The following is a 12,123-nucleotide window of genomic DNA, read 5'->3' as shown; positions in this document are numbered from 1 at the left end:
CAACACTCCACTATTGAATTGTTGTTGACAGCACTCTTTCTATCCTTATTCTTCGCTTCCCTAGTTATGCTGTAACTACTTCTAGGTTGTGCTGTTCGTATATTCAGTTAAGCTACACAAAATTAAGCTACATGTATTCATTCTAACAAGCCCGATCTACATGTCTGCTAAGTTGTTTGGCTAAGCATACAAAGTGCTTGCTTACATCTTGACAACAATGTTGTTGCGATGTACGTAAGTTTTGCTTGAGTCAACGAAATGAATCCACTAAAGCAAAAAGGTGAGACGTGAACATAACCTTTATTTTGTACCAACATATATTGATGAACACGGAACTAACAATTACCTGCGTCTGTAAAACTACACACATCTTTCACATTGTGTCATTTAATGCCTCTATAAAACTGATAACCGCTTACATTTGTGGTCAGATGCTGCCACCAGGCCATCACACGTTACATCTTGTCGTTGGTGTCTCAGCTGCAGTGCTGCAAACTATACAAAAATTTCCTTAGATCTTGGGGATTTTGGTTGTACTTAAGAGAAAATGATAATTTGTCAACATTTAGGGAAATTTTTCATGCCCGCATGAAGAAAGCGGATCCACAGAGGGACCTCCCGCCCATAACTTTTTGTTTTGCTCCTTCTTCAGCCTTTCCTCTTTTACACCGGCTGTACACTCGCCCAAAGACGCTGTGCCGTGCCCAGTAGCAGTTCCCAGGAGTGCAAGGGGATGACGGGGCCGGTTTCCACCCCCAAAGTTGGTGTCCGCGCTCTCCTCTCCACCATCTCATTGCGGTTCATTCTGTGCCTTCTGTGTTTTACGTCATGATGGACTCTCAGGGCTTCCAAGTGGTTGCTTCTAAAAGAGTGCACCGCCGTCATGCCAGAGAAACAGGAGTTGCTGCAGCCCTTCCTGCCAACCAGGCTGTTAGGAACAGTTCTGTACTGGCCATCAGCTCTCAGAGGCACTTTCAGTGAGACCCCCCGCCTCTTCCTAGTTCAGGCATTCTCCACAGAGGGACCTCCCGCCCACAACCTCTTGTTTTGCTCCTTCCGCCTTTTCTCTTTTACACCGGCTGTACACTCGCCCAAAGGCGCTGTGCCGTGCCCAGTAGCGGTTCCCAGGGGTGCAAGGGGATGACAGGGCCCGTTTCCACCCCCAAAGTTGGTGTCTGCGCTCTCCTCTCCACCATCTCATTGCAGTTCATTCTGTGCCTTCTGTGTTCTACATCATGATGGACTCTCAGGGCTTCCAAGTGGTTGCATCTAAAAGAGTACACCGTCATCATGCCAGAGAAACAGCAGTTGCTGCAGCCCTTCCTGCCAACCAGGCTGTTAGGAACAGTTCTGTACTGACCATCATCAGCTCTCAGAGGCACTTTCACTGAGACCCCCCCGGCTCTTCCTAGCTCAGGCATTCTCCTCGCGGACCATTGTTGCTGCAGTTCGCATCAACTACAGACGCCACATTGTGACAGCAGATGCCTCCACGGAAAATGCCTGGAGGAGCTGCTCACAACCAAGGATCTGTGGGGGATTCCTGTCTCTGCAAGGGAGCCGGCTGACCACAAGACCTGCACTGGTTTTTTACATAGAGTGGATGGCGAGCCTGGTACTGAGAGCCTGATGCCCAGGATGAAATACAACCTTACTGCGCTTGCTGCCACCAGGGAGTGCCAAACTGTACTCCACAACGTGAGGGAAAGCTGCATGCCGCGTGGTTGGACTCGCCCCGGAGAAGACTGCTGACAGCCATAACTCCGGTGCATCAACTGTGGAGGCCCTCATTCTGCTGACGCGCTGGACTGCCCCAGGTGGCAGGAGTAATGCAGGGTGGTGACATAAGGCGTCGTCTACAACTACCCTCTCCAGGAGTGCCGTTGCTGTGGCGGTGTGCGAGGAATGTCGGGAGGCTCACACTTTTGAGTGTGTAGTAAAGGGGCACTCTCCACCTGCCACGCCTTGTGCCAGACTGATTCCGGGGCACTTTGAACACACCACTGCGAGCCACTCAAAGGTCGCAGATCAATGGCCCTGCTGCCCCTGTGTTCCCCGCCACTGCCATCATTGTTCCTGATGATCCACCTGTGGCTGCTGCTGCTATCTGCCTGAGCCAGCCAGCAAGAACTTCTGCTGGACCTGCTACCCCTTCCTTGGTCCCTGGAGTTCTTGATCCTGCTGCTACCACCGAAGCCAAGCAGGTGGTAGCCAGTATGGCTGAACTACTTCTGCTGCAGTTCATGAAGATTGCCTCTGCCACACTCCCCACAGACCGTCCACTACACATCATTTGGCGTAGACACACCAGCCATATTGTGCTGGAGTATGCAGCACCTGGGCCTGAAGGCAAATGATGTGTAGTGGATGGTCTGTGGGGAGTGTGGCAGAGGCAATCTTCATGGACTGCAGCAGAAGTAGTTCAGCCATTAGCAGCAGAAGTAGTTCAGCTACAAGGGGCCCTTGTAGCACTGGCTTGCTGTGCGTTGACGGTGCATCTCCTGAGAGTGGACATAATTGTTGCATCTGTTTACATCTATTCACACTTACCCTGTTATGTCATCATGCTAACCGGGCTCACCTTGGCCTTGGGAAAGACTACCTGCTGTGTGGTGACATCAATGCCCATCATACTGCCTGGGGAAGCCGCAGAAGCTGCTAGCATGGGAAGGATCTTATGGACATAACCCACGAGTCGAGGTTATAGGTCCTGATTACTGGGGCCCATACATCTGGCAAATGGCCCGAGCAACCTGGACATCCATAGGCATCAGTCTGGCCATCCCTGGGATGTGCTACGGCTGGACCACTGAGCCAGACACCTGGGGTCTGACCACCTGCTGATGGTCATCGCTCCAACAGGTGGATATGCCCCAAGGACACCGCGATACACAGTGGTAGACTGGCAGCTATACCGCCATCACTTGAGCATGGTCCCTGAGCACAAAGGACTCTTTGAGGTCATGACAGAGGCAGCAGAAGCGACGACCACCATCACCTCGGTACTAGTCGACCAGTTCGAAAGCAGCCAGGTGAAAGCAGTCTACCTGTATAGTGGCTGTCACTCTGTTCAACCAGCTGAACGCGGCCTGCTGACGACATGCCAACCAACGTTGGTGGCAAGGTTGTGAGGGCATTTGCCACACGATAATCAGAGACAGGGGAGTTCCAGGGCATGGAGACTCCTAGGGTTCCTTCTTGTTGGACCATCCGTGTGGCTGTCGGTACTCTCTCTGGCCAGCACGTGTGCTCTCTCTTGCTATCACGCTCAACATCTGTGAGAATGCCTTGGCTGAACGGTTCGCAGGCGAATTCTCTGTAATAGTAATGGAGCACCCGGTAGCAGTCCTGAATCAGCAAGCCCCCAGTCCACCGCCGAGACACCACCCGGTCTGGGCTGCGGAACAGATTATTATTTATTTTTTATTTTAAGTTATATTTAGTTAGTTATATCAGTCATATATTAATTATTTGCTACTTTCATTCGATATTAACATTACAGTATCAAAATCGGCTAATTCACTAAGCTGATCCGGGATTACAATAAAGCTAACTTCGACACCATTAACAACAAACTGTCCAGATTTTTTAGCCTTTTCTTGAACAAATTTGATAACCGCACGGTCTATGTAAATTGGAATTTGTTCCAATAAAAATTCATGACCTGATAAACAAATACATCCCTTTACGCAAGCTGTCTTAAAACATTAACGCGCCGTAGTTTAACATTGACCTTAAGAGACTGTCCTATCGCAAAAAACGGCTCTACTGGGCAATGAAGCGGTTTCCCTCTGAAAATCATATTACTTCATATAAAGTTGCTAACTCCCATTACGTAAGCGTATTAAAAAGCGCTAAATTTATTTCCTTCAGCACACTTTACCTTCCATGCTTATCACTGACCCAAAGAAATTTTGGCGTGTTGTCAGACCTACCAAAGATAATTCTATTCGCCTAGTTGAATGTAATGGTTGTGTTCTCCCTGATGCCGAGTGTCCTCATGTGTTAAATGACGTTTTCAATCGGAACTTTGTCGCACCTTTTGATTTTTCATTGCCCAGCGAAGCCTCCTATAACTATTTATCAATGGATCCCAATATGATTGATTCAGCCGGCATTGCTAAAATAATTGAATCTTTAAAACCTTCTTGTAGTCCCGAATGCGATCTAATCACTACAAAGTTTTTAAAAAGCACTCTTACTTACTTATCAATAATATTGTCTAAACTTTGTCAACAGTCACTGGAGACTCGTGAACTACCGTCCGACTGGAAGGTTGGGAAGGTGGTCGCTCTGCACAAATCTGGAAGCAAAGAGTCTCCGTATAATTATCGCCCCATCTCATTGACAAGTGTCCAGTGTAAAATTCTAGAACATGTACTGTTTTATCATCTTGCAAGGTTTCTTGATTCTAACTCATTTTTTTCATGTGAGACAGTTGCTAACCTTTACCCATCAATTTCATGTCATTTTGGATCGTCATTAACGTGCCGATTACATTTTTCTAGACTTCGCTGAAGCTTTCGATAAGGCAAGCCGTAAACTACTTTTTTCAAGCTTAGCAAACTAAACCTTTATCACAATCTTTTCGCCTGGTTAGAGCAGTTTCTTCTTAACTGTTCACAGTTTGTAACGTGCAATGACCATGAATCATCACTTCGTCCCGTTTTATCTGGTGTGCCCCAAGGTTCAGTTCTTGGTCCTCTTCTTTTTCTTGTTTATATTAATGATTTGCCAGATTGTGTTTTCTCTAACGCCCACCTATTTTCTCATGACTGTGTTATTTTTTGTGAAATGAAGGATGTTAATGATACTAACACATTGCAAAATGATGTCGCTGCCATATCCGATTGGTGCTTGAAGTGGAAAATGGAACTTAACACTACTAAATGCAAGGTTTTGCATGTTTTGCAGTCCACGCTTTCTTCCCCTGCTTACTATCTAAATAACACGCCGCTCGAAAACGTTACATCATATCGGTACTTAAGTGTCAATATTTGTGATAATCTAACCTGGTTTTTGCATGTTGAGAATTTAATTAACAGTGCTAATCGCATGTTAGGCTACTTATGCCACAACTTTCGTTCCGTACTGGTCTAATTAAAAACTGTTATACAAAACATTAGTTAGGTCAAAACTGGAATACGCAGCTTCAATTTGGGGACCCCAGCTCTGAAACTCTTATTAAATCATTAGAACTAGTCCAGAACAATGCTGCTCGTTTCATTCTTCACAATTACAGCAGAACAGATAGTGTTACCTGCATGAAAAATTTCTTGCAATTACCTCATCTGGTTACCTGTCGCAAACACAGTAGGCTTTCCTTGTTCCATAAAATTTATTACCACAGCTCTATTCTACACACAGCTCTCATTTCCCCACCTTCGTATGTTTTGTCCTGCACTGACCACCCTCACAAAGTAGGCATTATGACGTGCCTCACTAAAACTTGTTTTCAGTCATTCATTCCTCTTACGTCGAACTAATGGAACCACCTTCCCGGACCAATTGCTGGCATTCAAGATAATGAACGCTTCGCCACTGCATTATTAACAGTGTAACAGATGTTAAGTGTATATGTTTAGTTATGTTGCTGCTGTGCTTTATTTTTTTGTTGTATTGCTCCCCCTACATGAACCCCCACTCCCCTCTGTAATACCCTTGGCCTTGAGGGTAAATTGAATAAATAAATAAAGGCCCTGTGCCAAGTACCAATCAGGGCACTTGAGCTCGGCGCTGCCCTGGCCCAGTCAAAATGCCGCAGTGCCCTGGGCATTGACGGCATCGCTCGCCAGATGGTACGAAACCTAGATGACAGCGCACGGCAGAGACTACTGGACTCCACGAACAGCATCTGGTCTAGTGGCGAGATCCCAGAGACTTGGCTGGCAGCAGTGGTGGTACCTGTTCTGAAAGCGGGCCGTGCAACAACTGTAATCATCTCCTACCAATCAGTCTCACTGACCTCCTGCGCATGCAAGCTGATAGAGACAGTGGCCCTGGCGCGCTTCAACTGGATTGCTGGGACACTGGACTTCTTCCCGGAGCAGCAGACGGGCTTCCGACACCACTGCTGTACAGCTGACTCTATCGCCAACGTGGTCACTTCCTTGTAGGTTGCCAAGAGCAGAAAAGAGGTGGCCCTTCTGGTCCTGCTCAATATCCAGAGTGCATTCGATTGCCTGCCACACGTAGTCATTGAGAACGCTGTGGATGCCATGGGCATAGAGGACTGCCTTCAACAATTCATTGCTGGGTTCCTGTACAGGAGGACCCTTCGAGTACAAGTTGGACGATATACCATAAGCCCCAGGAGGATCTATCTTGAGGCCGCTACTCTCCAACCTGGCGTGGGCTGCTCTTTCAGCCGCCATCCCGACGGATGGAAAGTACCCGACACAGTGCTCCTCCATCTATGCTGATGATGTGGCACTGTGGAATACAGGCTGACTCGTGACCCTACAGCCATCTGGCGATCCCTCCAACACCCCTTGGATGTCGTGGTCTCTTTCTTCAGGGGCATTGGTCTTAAGGTGTCCCCCATGAAAACAGTGGCCCTGATGATGCACACCAGGGCATCAGCCAGGAGTTTAGTGCAGAAGCTATTTTTCAATGGTCGACCCGTCCTCTGAAGTAAGAGGAGAACGGGCTGAGGGGGTAGGTGCAACAAAAAGCACGGACCGGGCGATAAGCAGCACATGGCAATCTGAAAGGTTAGGCGTGGGGTGAACATTGTGTCGCTTGCGTTGTCGTGCCCCCTGTGGTGTGGTTCTCGTTGGAAGGTGAGTGGAATTTCGCCTGACGATACGCTATTGCGAGGTGCGCGCTAAAGCGAGCCTTTCGAAGAAGCTCTGAAGTACTGGTACCATCCAGATGGTTTGGCATTGTGTTCAAACCAAAGAAGCAGGGGCATAGCCAGAAATTTTTTTCGGGAGGGGGGGATCTCACAGATCCGATGGGGGGGAGGGGGGGACACAGGCATTAGATTTTCTCTGTTTATTTACTTACTTAGAAAATACTGCAGTCACTAAAGATCAGGCAGGTGGAAAGAATTACAATAAACAATGTATGCAAACATTGAGAAAAAATTGTAAAAACAAATTTGCAAAATACAAAATGGGTGATACAAGAAATGTAACAAAAATATAGCAATTTCTATGTAAGAATAAATAATGGCAGAAACGAAGTGATGCCTTAAAGCACAAATAAAAATAATATTCACATATGCACAGCCACATTTATACATATAGAAACGCCTGAAGTATTACAAGTAATCGCGACTAAAATATGAAGGAGTAATATTGCATGAGAACAAAGCACACACATTATATCAAGCACTAGAAATATGGAGAAGGTGCATGTATGTCACGGTTTGGATGCTCCAAGCAATGCTTTCTCGTAGTCATCACATGAAACGATATCAGATGGTAAGCTATTCCATTGAATAATTGTTTGGGGAAAGAAGGAACTTTCAAAGATGTTAGTCCAAGAGGAGTGTGGTAGCAGGTTATGCGTATGACGATGCCTAGATGCGGGAGGAGAATATGGTTGTATGTATTTGTGAATCGGAATATTCAGCCTACCATTATAAATGGAAGGCAACAATTTCAGGCGTGCGATTCTACGGCGTTCTTCAAGCACAGGGATGTCGTTTTTCATTAATTTTATGGGAGAATCAGTTGATTTACACTTGGAAGAAATAAAACGTACAGCGGGTCTTTAAAACATTTCAAGTTTTTGAATATCTTTTTTGTAAAAAGGGTCCCGAACCACTGATTCGTATTCTAGTTTAGGCAAAATATACGCTTTGTACTCGAGCATATTTAATTTTGGAGGGGCTTGTTTCAATTTGTGCTTCAGACAACCAAGCTTACGAGAAGCTGATGCGCAGACATTTGTTATATGTGAGGATCAAGAAAGTATGTTTGTAATGGTAACTCTTAGGTATTTATATTCATTTACTTCGCATACTAGCGTTCCGTGGACGTGGTAGGTAAACGTGGCTGGCTGTTTTTTGTTTGTCACACACAGGAGTATTGTTTTGTTAGGGTTCTATGTCATTGACGACCGAGTTCACCACTCACTAACATGTTTTAATGCAAGACTTGCATCAACCTGATCTTGTTGGCATGTAACTGTTTTATACAAAGCACAGTTGTTAGCGAACAATCTGATATTAATGTTAGACTCAACCATGTCAGCTATGTCATTAATGAATATAAGAAAAAGAATGGGCTCTAAAACACTTCCCTGTAGAACACTTGATAATACCCATAATGCGTCGTAAATATGTCCCCCCATGTCAACGCACTGTGTGCGATTTGAAAGATAAGCATCTGTCCAATTTATGACAACAGATGGTAAATTCAAGTTTCCGAGCTTTGAGAGAGTTTTCCATGGAGAACGCGGTCGAATGCCTGGCTAAAGTCTAAGAAGATTAAATCAACCTGGCCTAAAGAATCAAGTATTTGTGCATTATCATGAACTGTTTCAACAAGCTGCATACACATTGATAGTTTTTTTCCGAAAGCCATGCTGGGCTGCAGACAACAGGTTACTATTTTCTATAAAATCGGTAATAAAATGAGCAATTATGTGTTCAAGTACCTTGCAGCATGTAGACGTTTGAGAAATCGGGCGGTAGTTTTCCTTCAGCAGGCGATCACCTTTTTTATGCACAGCTACAACCCTGGCGAGATGCCAGTCATCTATTAATGTTGCCGTTTTTAGTGATTCAGAGAATATATTGGTTAAAATATGCGATATTGGTTTAGCGTATCTATGCAAGAAAGAATTCATAATGCCATCAGGGCCACCAGAGAATTTTTCTTTTACACAAAGTAACAGCGATAACACACCCTCAAAGCTTATGAAATTCAAATCAGGCAAAGATGAAACGAGATTGAGATTTTCCGTATCTTTTGAAGAAAACACGGAATGAGGATAATCATTCATTATATTGGAAATTTCTGTTAAGTCGGCAACTACTAGGCCATTCTCCTTCAATTTTTCTAAAGGAGGTGCTTTATTTCCCAAGTATTGCCAAAATTTTACTGGACAACTATTTAAGAAACCTGGTAAGGTCAACGAAAATTATCTATCTCGGGATTCTGTTAGCACGCAAGGAAGTTCAACTTGAAGTTGTTGAATCATGTCGGGATTCCTGTTTAATTTTTTTTTTTCGCGCGCTTCAGTTTTCGTTCAATGTGTAGATTGTCCGGGGTAACCCAGGAATTTGCCCTTCTTGTTTTAATGTGGTGGTCAGGAACGAAAAATTTCAAACTGTGCAGTATGGCATGTCTAAAGGATAGCCACCAAGAAATGACATCACTGTGGGGTTAATGGTCTACTAGCTGCCATAATACATCAAGAATACATTGATCATCAGACTTCCCCATGTCTTTTATGATTTTCGTAACTGTTTTAGGGTGTTGCACACTGTCAGCAAGTTTACAATTCACCAGTACTAGCTTGTGGTCTGAGATGCCCTCTTTAATTGATAAGTCATACGAGGGAATATCTCTGTTGAGAAATACGAGATCCTATATCGAACCATGATTGCCAATCACACTAGTGTTTTCAAGTACGACTTGCTGCAGGTCGCAAGCAAACATAATGTCATACAGAGGGCTATCAATTAGATTGGCATTCAACTCTTGTGACCACTTAATGGAGGGCAAGTTGAAATTCCCAGCCATTAAAATACGAGGACGCTTTAACGACGACATGTGATCGCGTAGCACGGATAAGAACTAGGGAGGAGAAGACGGGGGGCCCGATAGCACGTAAAACAAACACGTGGCCCCAGCACCTTACCTTTAGAAAAAGGCTTTCGTGGTCGTCTATCTGAGCAAGTTCGCTGGCGGAAAAACTGTTTTTTAATATTATCGCCACACCTCCAACCCTACTTGTGCGATCGCGTCGAAAAATCAGATACGAAGGAGGAATTACATCCACATCACTGATATCACAATTTAACCATGTTTCAGACACCATAGTTATTATGCGGATCATCAGGCCTTTTGCCATATTTCTGCTGAAGATGGTGAATTCTGGCAACAGGATGAACGGTTTCCTTTAACTTTTGTGAAAAGAGCTCGTCGACCACTTCACGTCGCAGCAATTTTTCATTTTCGCCTTGTTCACTAATTCCATCAATAATAATGTTGCAGCGCTGACTGCGATCCTCAAGATCCACCAGTTTAGTGTTTTGTTGTTCAATGACTTGTTTTAAGCTTTGAACTTCGGTCTGGAGTGATTCGATTTCTGAAATTTTTTCACGAATCTTCAACAACCGTTCGTTAACTTCTGCCCATTTAGCACTTGGAGATGACAAAGTTTTATCTGATGATGAAATACGTTTGCAAATGCCTGCTAGTTCAGACAAGATTGTGGCCTGGCCAGATTGAAGTGATGCGAACATTTCCTCGACAGCCGGACCAGGATTAAGTTCAGTGTCACCATAAACAAGCAGTTTAAAGACACAAATACAGTCGTACGCTATCAATAAGCATGCCCGTGGGCACGGTTCAACTAACAAAATCAGGTCATCACTTTTAAATGATGAGTAACTAACCTGTGTTGTCAACAGGAAACGTTTGGTAAGTGACATGATGCTTCCGTTCTCACCGTGCCCACTGGTGAAAAAGCGTTGGCGCAAGTCTTTTAAAGCCGGGTTGAGTGACGTCGTACCTTGCGCCTGCTCACGTAACGACTCAACTTGCACAGTGAAACTAAGAATCAGCTGCCAGTCAGACAATGACGAAATACATGGCCAGAGTATGGGATCAGATTTCACATCATCCATGTTGTAGCTTCGACAATTGCTTGCAGGGCATGATCCAACGGCGGCGGCAGCCAGCAAAACCTGTGTTGTGAACAGGAAACGTTTGGTAAGTGACATGTTGCCTCCGGTCTCGCCGTGTGATGTCACTATCAGCGGTAGTTTAAACAGATAGTGCACATGTATATGAAGTCATGAGATTCCCCTCTCCCCATGTGCATGGTTGTGAAGAGAGTAAGTGAAATTACTGTAAGAATGATTGATATATGGGGTTTAACATCCCAAAACGACAGTATGATTGAGAGACGCCGTAGTGGAGGGATTCAGAAATTTATACCACCTGGGATTCGTTACCGTGCACCCAAATCTGAGCACACAGGCCTCCAGCATATTCGCCTCCATCGAAAATGCAGCCGCTGCAGCCGGAATCCGATCCCGAGACCTGTGGGTTAGTAGCCGAGTACCTTAGCCACTAGACCACGGCAGTGGGGCAGTACTGTAACAAGTACTCTAAATACACTAAACGACGGGTACAGTGAGCGTTGAAGCGACCTCTGGCTGCACCACTGAATGGACTAGGGTTCGAAAATGCATTATTGCGATAACCCACCCGATCGAAGACATTGTTAATCGTTCATCTTTGTTAAGCGTAGATCCTCATCGGGGCAAAGTGCGTTTGACAGATCAAGGAGGGTTCCGTTTACAACGAGGCATCAAAAGTCGTCCTCTTTTCCCGGTCTACCCCTCACATGCCGATCACCCCATTGCTATGATCCACTACAATATTTTATAAAGACACTCAATTCTTGGCCAATCTCCCACAGTGGATATGCGCCACAGACAACAGGCGAACAAGAACAAGAGAAAGGCTTCCTGTGCGCAACACCTTCAAGTCTAACGGTACGACACAGCGGAGTAAATCCAATTCTAAACATAACAGAGTGGTGGAGGCGATGAGTACAGCACGTCGACGAACCACGAAGCCACAGCTGTTCGAACTTCACCGGATCTGTCATCTTGCCAGTATGCTACTGACAACAACCGTAATGGCCGAGAGCGAAGGTCACAGCTTCTCAACCATGCAAAGGTCAGTGCCGGCTGCACCTCGATATCACTACATGAAACCCCAACCGTTCGCGGGAAGGGCAGGAAAAGATGTGGATGCATGGCTGACACATTAAAGATGCGTGAGTCGGTACAACTGCTGGGATCCCACCGATCAACTGGGAAATGTCACGCTGTTTCTCACGGAAACCGCCCTGATATGGTACGAAAACCATGAAGATTTCTTAACCCAACGTGGGATTGTTTTGCTGAAGAACTCAAGAGACTCTGATTCG

The 12,123-nt window shown here is 45.4% G+C and overlaps 1 long non-coding RNA gene across 1 annotated transcript; it reads right to left on the bottom strand.

The window, feature by feature from the left end:
• Positions 1-281: 281 nt before the first annotated feature.
• LOC142765223 (uncharacterized) lies at positions 282-5,689 on the bottom strand. Its single transcript, XR_012884110.1, has 2 exons — positions 4,819-5,689; positions 282-4,303 (listed from the first exon to the last, which is right to left on the bottom strand). It is a non-coding gene; the product is annotated as an uncharacterized LOC142765223 (long non-coding RNA).
• Between the last annotated feature and the right edge of the window lie 6,434 nt (positions 5,690-12,123).

This window comes from Rhipicephalus microplus, chromosome 6 (genome assembly GCF_043290135.1).
Source record: "Rhipicephalus microplus isolate Deutch F79 chromosome 6, USDA_Rmic, whole genome shotgun sequence".
NCBI lineage: Eukaryota > Metazoa > Arthropoda > Arachnida > Ixodida > Ixodidae > Rhipicephalus > Rhipicephalus microplus.
The sequence above is the reverse complement of the archived record's forward strand: the minus strand, read 5'-3'. Positions and strand labels throughout refer to the sequence as shown.